The 9,038-nt window shown below is 41.5% G+C and overlaps 1 long non-coding RNA gene across 1 annotated transcript; it reads left to right on the top strand.

Annotated features, from left to right (window-relative positions):
• Positions 1-6,537: 6,537 nt before the first annotated feature.
• Positions 6,538-8,618, top strand: LOC134080292 (uncharacterized). The gene is made up of 5 exons (XR_009939184.1): positions 6,538-6,563; positions 6,781-6,820; positions 7,312-7,391; positions 7,607-7,646; positions 8,482-8,618. It is a non-coding gene; the product is annotated as an uncharacterized LOC134080292 (long non-coding RNA).
• Positions 8,619-9,038: the final 420 nt, after the last annotated feature.

Below are 9,038 nucleotides of genomic sequence, written 5' to 3'. Positions count from 1 at the left end.
CGTTTTCGGATTACATCAGCAAACAAAGCTAGATAAGTAGGTAACTTGTGTTATGGAAGTACGCTTTCACTGGATAGACTAGGTAATTGCATAAATAAAGCATATAGGAGCATACTTACAGTGAGCCTTCAGACGCCACCGTTTTGTCTCACACTCGGCAGCACTCCATCAGCGAGAAAACTGATGAAATAAACCGTTAGGGCGCGTTCGGTGTATGCATCCGTACAGGGTCCGTCGCGGACCCGGTGAATGAAGGCGCGCTGGCGAGGCGGATCGGGTCCGGTGCCCGTAGCCAAAACGGAGGTAGACTGTCAGGCGGATGTGGCCTTATATGGACATTAAATGCTGTATATATTTTTAAGGATGTATTCTATTTGTAAAGCAGTTGTCTAGTTGTCAATAGTCCAGGTAGGCGTGCGATCAGCAAGCAGGTGGCCCTTTCATGGAAAATTGCTGCCCAAACAAACCAATAACAACAACAACAATAAAAACTTTACTTGCACCCCCAAAAAATGTTAGCTGGATATGATTTTGAATATCTAGGGTGATTTTTTACCAGATTATCTGGAAATAAACGAGGATCAGTTATAAGTTTTGTTTGTAAGCTATTTGGCTGTGATTGGCCTCGTTGAATAGTTTGAAGGTGGTCTAGGTCCGTATTACAGATGTGGGCCACATCAGTGAACTGTCTTTGAGGAAGGTTTGGTTCCGATGTGGTAAGTGGATCTGGGCCAGATCTGCTGATCGTAAGAAAAACAGCACTGCAGTTAAAGCTGAAAAGTCTAACCGGCCCAGATCTGGTCCATAGCCAGAAACCGTGTGTAAGCTACGTCCGGATCTAGAGGCTTTTATGCGGGTCCGGCCCAAAGGGGTTTGCTATCTGGGTAGCCATCAGTTTCAGTTGAACACATTTATCTAACACTTGTCACTTTTTTCTTCTATTTCTGCCGTCTCACTGCAGCTGGATGGTGGACGATGACTGCAACCGGGAGGTGTATGGAGGGATGCTATACGGAATGGATGGCAGTGAAGCACAGCACACGTGGATTCCTGAATTAAGAGTGGATGAATAAATGCACTTGCTTTTCAAACTGATAAGATGTTGTCCATGGTTATTTGTGCAAGCTTGTGTAGCCTAAACCAGACATAGCCTAGCCTAAGCTTCTGGCTAGCCTAATTTATCCTGGCTGTAGATAAAGCAGGATATGAATTTACCAATATTTTGCCTGCTTAATACTGGTTTACTGTGGTTTAATATCAATTGAAATACCATTGAAATCTATGAAGGTATAATTGGGGCAAAAGTCACGAGCACATTTAACTGCAGATTTCGCATTCGCACACTAAAGTCACAAATGTGTAACCGTACATTTGTAGTTGTAAAAAAAAATGTCATACCTTGTTAACACAAAATAGGGCTACGGGTTCACGAATCCGTTTTACAAGTTCACAAAACCGTTTTACAGATACACAAATTCTCACCTGTGCATCACAAGTTCCTGGCCTCATCCCCTCGAGACTTTTGCCCCACTTACACTGCAACGATTGGGGCAAAACACATTCGCACATCCGTGTTTCATAGTCTGAGAACATGCACAACATTCGTGCATTTGTAAACCCAAATGTGAACTAATGCAACAGAAGTTGTGCATCTGTGAAATATTTTCTCATTAATAAAAGTCTTGCACGACTACAAGTGAATTGATACAAGTGCTTGAGTCTACATCTGCGAGTTTCCGTCGCTGTTTTCCGGGGACGAATACTTTTGCACCAATTATTCCACCTAGCAATGTGCAAAACCGATTTGTACTCGTGCACACAGAGAGCATCGATCGAAAACAAAACAAGGCGGCCGGATCTGGATCTGGATCGCGCCCACACATCCCTGCTCATAAGTAGCCTAACCTCCGCTTGTTTCCTCATCAAGGACGCACAATTTGTAGATTTTCTTTTCACAGAGTGAGAAAACATATTTCGGAGTGATTATTTGCACCCGGGTGTAGCCTAAATAGTGATATGGAGGCATTTTATTATTTGCACCCAAACCTGTAGCCTAATGCGTGCAGAAACAGATGGGATGGCCTACCTAAATCTAACAAGTTAGGATTTTAAAAACAATCTTTTTGATGGAAACGTGGTGCTAAATTCCCATGAACTTGTTCAGTGAACGGGTAAAACCGTCCGTTTGTAAGCAAAATCAAGAATTACGAGTTTGTTTACCATCACCTAGCAACCAGAAGATAGACAAATATTAGTAGTCCATGAGGTTATCACTATAAATCGTGTAGGGTAGCGGGTAAATGCAGATATCGGGACTTTGAGATTGGCAGTTCGAATCCCATCAAAAGTTTTCCCACTTCTTTTTTTTTTTTTTGCATGCCAAAATAAAATATTGTGAAAGTATGTGCGAACGACTCTTTTCTTTGATGACGTTACCTCGCGGCAAATAAGAGTTTGTGCTTAATGAACCTGTCAAAATGGTCTAGTTTTATTTTAGTTATAGAAAGCTACGTTGTGAGTAGAACGCTTCTAGTCAACTCCTCTACAGAAAACAACTCTTTCAACTATTTAGGCATGCAAAAAAAAAAAGAAGTGGGAAAACTTTGGATAGGATTTGAATTGCCAATCTCATAGTACCGGTGTATGCATTTACCCGCTACCCTAGCCTACACGAATTCGAGTACAGTCTATGGCTGCATCCGAATAGTCAGTACATACTAGCTTCGTTTAGAACGAGAATTTACCTTAGAGCAGTTCATTCATCTTGTTTAGCTTGACACGACCCGTCTCCATTTTTGGCCGGGGGAGTCCTGTATTTTACCCTTTCTAGCCGTCCACCCGCAGTATTTCACCGTAAATCTCCCAGCTGACTAAACTGGCTTCATATGTCAACGTGAACTTGAGATTTTTACCGGGAGACGACGGCCCCTGCTCTAAGGTAAATTCTCGTAAATACGTTCAGTTGTGTCAAGCAAAACTTAATGAATAAACGGCTCGGAGGTCATTCTCGTAAATACGTTCAGCGGTTTAAAGAGAAATAAGACGAATAAACGGCTCTGAGGTCAATTCTCCGAGGTGGCTTTAAAATTTCGCGGCATGCGTCGGTCATTGTGTTCGCGTCACATGTAAACATCCGGGGTCAAAGGACAGGCAAAATGGCTGCCCAGTACGTCCGAATTGTATGCCTACTACTCGCTCGCATACATAAATAACGTACTAAATTGACGGTTGAGTAGTACGTTCTAAACGAAGCTAGTATGTACTGACTATTCGGATGCAGCCATAGACTGTACTCGAATTCGTGTAGGCTAGGGTAGCGGGTAAATGCATACACCGGTACTATGAGATTGGCAATTCAAATCCTATCCAAAGTTTTCCCACTTCTTTTTTTTTTTGCATGCCTAAATAGTTGAAAGAGTTGTTTTCTGTAGAGGAGTTGACTAGAAGCGTTCTACTCACAACGTAGCTTTCTATAACTAAAATAAAACTAGACCATTTTGACAGGTTCATTAAGCACAAACTCTTATTTGCCGCGAGGTAACGTCATCAAAGAAAAGAGTCGTTCGCACATACTTTCACAATATTTTATTTTGGCATGCAAAAAAAAAAAAAAGAAGTGGGAAAACTTTTGATGGGATTCGAACTGCCAATCTCAAAGTCCCGATATCTGCATTTACCCGCTACCCTACACGATTTATAGTGATAACCTCATGGACTACTAATATTTGTCTATCTTCTGGTTGCTATAGGTGACGGTAAACAAACTCGTAATTCTTGATTTTGCTTACAAACGGACGGTTTTACCCGTTCACTGAACAAGTTCATGGGAATTTAGCACCACGTTTCCATCAAAAAGATTGTTTTTAAAATCCTAACTTGTTAGATTTAGGTAGGCCATCCCATCTGTTTCTGCACGCATTAGGCTACAGGTTTGGGTGCAAATAATAAAATGCCTCCATATCACTATTTAGGCTACACCCGGGTGCAAATAATCACTCCGAAATATGTTTTCTCACTCTGTGAAAAGAAAATCTACAAATTGTGCGTCCTTGATGAGGAAACAAGCGGAGGTTAGGCTACTTATGAGCAGGGATGTGTGGGCGCGATCCAGATCCAGATCCGGCCGCCTTGTTTTGTTTTCGATCGATGCTCTCTGTGTGCACGAGTACAAATCGGTTTTGCACATCGCTAGGTGGAATAATTTGTGCAAAAGTATTCGTCCCCGGAAAACAGCGACGGAAACTCGCAGATGTAGACTCAAGCACTTGTATCAATTCACTTGTAGTCGTGCAAGACTTTTATTAATGAGAAAATATTTCACAGATGCACAACTTCTGTTGCATTAGTTCACATTTGGGTTTACAAATGCACGAATGTTGTGCATGTTCTCAGACTATGAAACACGGATGTGCGAATGTGTTTTGCCCCAATCGTTGCAGTGTAAGTGGGGCAAAAGTCTCGAGGGGATGAGGCCAGGAACTTGTGATGCACAGGTGAGAATTTGTGTATCTGTAAAACGGTTTTGTGAACTTGTAAAACGGATTCGTGAACCCGTAGCCCTATTTTGTGTTAACAAGGTATGAAAAAAATATGTACAACTACAAATGTACGGTTACACATTTGTGACTTTAGTGTGCGAATGCGAAATCTGCCCCAGATAGCAAACCCCTTTGGGCCGGACCCGCATCAAAGCGTCTAGATCCGGACGTAGCTTACACACGGTTTCTGGCTAAGGACCAGATCTGGGCCGGTTAGACTTTTCAGCTTTAACTGCAGTGCTGTTTTTCTTACGATCAGCAGATCTGGCCCAGATCCACTTACCACATCGGAACCAAAGCTTCCTCAAAGACAGTTCACTGATGTGGCCCACATCTGTAATACGGACCTAGACCACCTTCAAACTATTCAACGAGGCCAATCACAGCCAAATAGCTTACAAACAAAATGTTTAACTGATCCTCGTTTATTTCCAGATAATCTGGTAAAAAATCACCCTAGATATGATTTCAAAATCATATCCAGCTAACATTTTTGGGGGGTGCAAGTAAAGTTTGTATTGTTGTTGTTGTTATTGTTGTTGTTGTTGGTTTGTTTGGGCAGCAATTTTCCATGAAAAGGCCACCTGCTTGCTGATCGCACGCCTACCTGGACTATTGACAACTAGACAACTGCTTTACAAATAGAATACATCCTTAAAAATATATACAGCATATAAGGTCCATATAAGGCCACATCCGCCTGACAGTCTACCTCCGTTTTGGCTACGGGCACCGGACCCGATCCGCCTCGCCAGCGCGCCTTCATTCACCGGGTCCGCGACGGACCCTGTACGGATGCATACACCGAACGCGCCCTAACGGTTTATTTCATCAGTTTTCTCGCTGATGGAGTGCTGCTGAGTGTGAGACAAAACGGTGGCGTCTGAAGGCTCACTGTAAGTATGCTCCTATATGCTTTATTTATGCAATTACCTAGTCTATCCAGTGAAAACGTACTTCCATAACACAAGTTACCTACTTATCTAGCTTTGTTTGCTGATGTAATCCGAAAATGTGCTATAATGGCCGGCTGATGGTAGCTCAGATTTACATACCAGCTAGCTGCTAACGTGTAGCTTGCGCAAGCTAATTTAGCTCACTTAGTCCTGTCCAACTTTATGAACTTTTAAAAAAATGTATAATTAACTCAATACTGAATTTAAAATGAGCGCAACTTGATTTGACGGTAACCTTATGTGTTTGCCCGTGAACAACAAAAGTTGCCTTGCGTGAGCTAGCATTAGCAGGCTAGCTTGTTGGCCAACGATAACTTAAAGTTGTTACACAAACATAATAGTTTTTTGTTAACATTATAAAAGCTTAGATGTTGGACTCGGGAGTCTTTTCTCCCGAGAGAAAACTTAGGCTATTTCGTGTGTGTTTAAACCTCATTTCCTTCTGGGAGGGAGGCTGATTTCACATTGTTTCCCTGTCCTGATTTGAAATGCTGATTTTAAATTATGAACGACGTTAGCGGCTGGTTCCAAAACGTAAACTAATTAGGCAGAAGCTATGTGCCCTGTCACCCTCATGCTCAGACATTGTTGACACTTTTAGAAGGCAGGAACAAAACAGCTTCGGGATTCGTGCCCTTATATTTTGTGTACATTAGTGAGAAACCAACTAACTGGCCTACTATTCAATCTAAATAGTAGAGATTCCTCCCTAACTTTTACTAAGTAAGGGCACAAATTCCGAAGCCATTTGTTTAATGCAGAAATACTGCCGTCTACAAGTTCATTTAATGATGTTGAAAGTTTCTTGGAGTAAGATTTGACTGAAAAGGGACATTATAGAAGAGGCAGTTAGTTGACTTGATGTATATCCTTGCTTTGCCTTGTCACAGACCAGACTGTTTTCAATGTTTAGAATGGGGTCTAATATTGGTATTGATAAATATTTGGCTATTTCTTTCTGATGATGAAAGTAATGCATATTTATGTATCTGTATTACAGGTCATTCACAAGTGGCTCCAGTCTGGTTTGGGGGTCTACCCTTGCTCATCGTCCTGCCACCCAAGTAAAGTAAGCTATACAGTTTTACATTTGATCTATTTGACTTTCGGTCCACACATTAATAACACAAATAACCATATGCCTTTGTAAGTGGTGTTACCAGTTCAGGATGAATTGAAGGCACATGTCAAAATACATGACTGCCTTTGTCTGCTGAAATAAAAACCCACCTTATACCTCAAAAGCTCTCTAATGAAATGTACATTTTTTATTATTATTATTTCAGAAGAGAAATAACTACAGGCCTCTGTAACTGCTGTTTCCAGGTAAGGATCAAAGCTTCGGGATTCGTGCCCTTATATTTTGTACACGTTGGTGAGAAACCCGCTAACTGGCCTACTATTCAATCTAAAAAGTCTTGTTTCCAAGTGACTTTTTAGACTGAATAGTAGAGATTCCTCCCTAACTTTTATAAAGTGTAAGGGCACAAATCCCGAAGCCATTAGTTTTATGCAGAAATACTGCCGTCTACAAGTTCATTTAATGATGTTGAAAGTTTCTTGGATTAAGATTTGACTGAAAAGGGGCAATATAGAAGAGGCAGTAGTTGACTTGATGCATATATTCGCTTTGCCTTGTCATAGACCAGACTGTTTTCAATGTTTAGAATATATGGGAAGGGAAGCAAAAATGAAAATATTCTCTGGATCCCAAAATAATGCTATTTTCTAATGGGGTGTAATATTGGTATTGATAATTATTTGGCAATTTCTTTCTGATGATGAAAGTAATGCATATTCATGTATCTGTGTTACAGGTCATTGTCACAAGTCACAAGTGGCTCCAGTCTGGTTTGGGGGTCTACCCTAGCTCATCCTGTCCTGCCACCCACACAAAGTAAGCTATACAGTTTTACATTTGATCGATTTGACTTTTGGTCCACACATTAATAATACAAATAACCATATGATATGCCTTTGTAAGTGGTCTTACCAGTTCAGGATGAATTGAAGGTACATGTCAACATACATGAATCCCTTTGTCTGCTGTAATAAAAATCCACCTTATGCCTCAAAAGCTAATGGAATGCACATATTTTTTTTTTATTTCAGAAGAGAAATAACTACAGGCCTCTGCAACTGCTGTCTCTAGGTAAGGATGAATTGAGATACATTCAACATAATATATATATAGCCTATATGTATATACAATTCTTTATTCTACATGCTGAAATGTCTGATATTCATGACCGCACACTTCATGCAGATTATATTCACATTACAACTCCACCTCTTTAATTCAGCTGTCTGATTGAAGCCTCAAAATATTGTAAACAAAGTAACATAGTTGGCTAGCTTGTCATTTAATTGTTTTAATCAAATGTGCGCCGCTTGCTAACCGGATTTTATAATAGGCTAATTCAGCTAGTCGTCTTCTATGCATCATTGTTTTCACGATTGTGAATGTTTTATTTGGATTGCATGTGCTTGTCGAGGGGCGGGTGTCCATTGAGTTTGCACGAGAGAGAGAGAGAGCGAGAGAAATCGGGCCATTCAGACATGATATGCGGAATGTATACGGCCACCTGTTGTTCACGTCTTCTTTAGAAGTTCTGTCAAATGCGGCCGCGCCGTTAATGCCTGACCGCGGAAGAGTGTCGTTTTCACTAGCCTTTGAATGTTTCCGTGACTGGATTCACAGGACAGTTGTGGCGGCAACATTACGGCGAAATTACCAGGTCAGCTACAGGAAAGTAGATAGTATACGGATATATGAATTCAGACATCACAGCAAAGACAACCCTACCGTACACACCGTGGACATTGTGGAAATACACGTCTGTCTGAAAACGGCTACAGTTTGGTAAAGTTGCATGCATTGTCTACAATGAAAACTCCTTCCACCCGAGCAGCGGCAGGTGCACCAGTGCGAGCCTGCCCATATAATTTAGTAGCACACTAATATAACGTATTTTCTTTTTCCATAGGAGCGGTACGCAAGTGTCCAGTGACAGCCCAGGCAACGGATACCGACATTCACCAATGTGCTGGCGCATGACCGAGAAGGGGGGACGTCGCAAACGCCAGTGTGAAGGAGCAAGCTAGATTCATTGATGATCATCATGTTTTGAATAAAGTTTTTTTGGAAAAAAAAGAAACATTTTCTTCGATTCTGATTAGGGTCATTGGGGTATTGGACTATGTTAGTCGCTGGGTAATTTTCTTAGCCTTGTTTTAAAGACACCAAGCGAGAATGTTAGATTGTTAAATGTGTAGGCTACTTTATGCGGATGTAGGCCTATGATTGTTGCTTCTGACTGTAGGGTAATTAAATATAAGGTAGCCCAAACACATCATAGACTAAACATCATGTAGCCTAACTATAAATGCCGAAAATAAGGCATAGCTGGCATCGATCCGGTACGCGGTTCCATGCCGCATCTATACGGGACTGGGCCAGCGCTGTTCCAGTTCCAGTTCAGAGCCGTGCAACGGATCCTGACCACTTCGTTGCCGATGTGCGTTTGGGCGCTGGACCGTGTCC

Source organism: Sardina pilchardus, chromosome 1 (genome assembly GCF_963854185.1).
Source record: "Sardina pilchardus chromosome 1, fSarPil1.1, whole genome shotgun sequence".
Taxonomy (NCBI): Eukaryota; Metazoa; Chordata; class Actinopteri; order Clupeiformes; family Clupeidae; genus Sardina; species Sardina pilchardus.
This window is presented reverse-complemented; position numbering and strand designations above follow the sequence as displayed.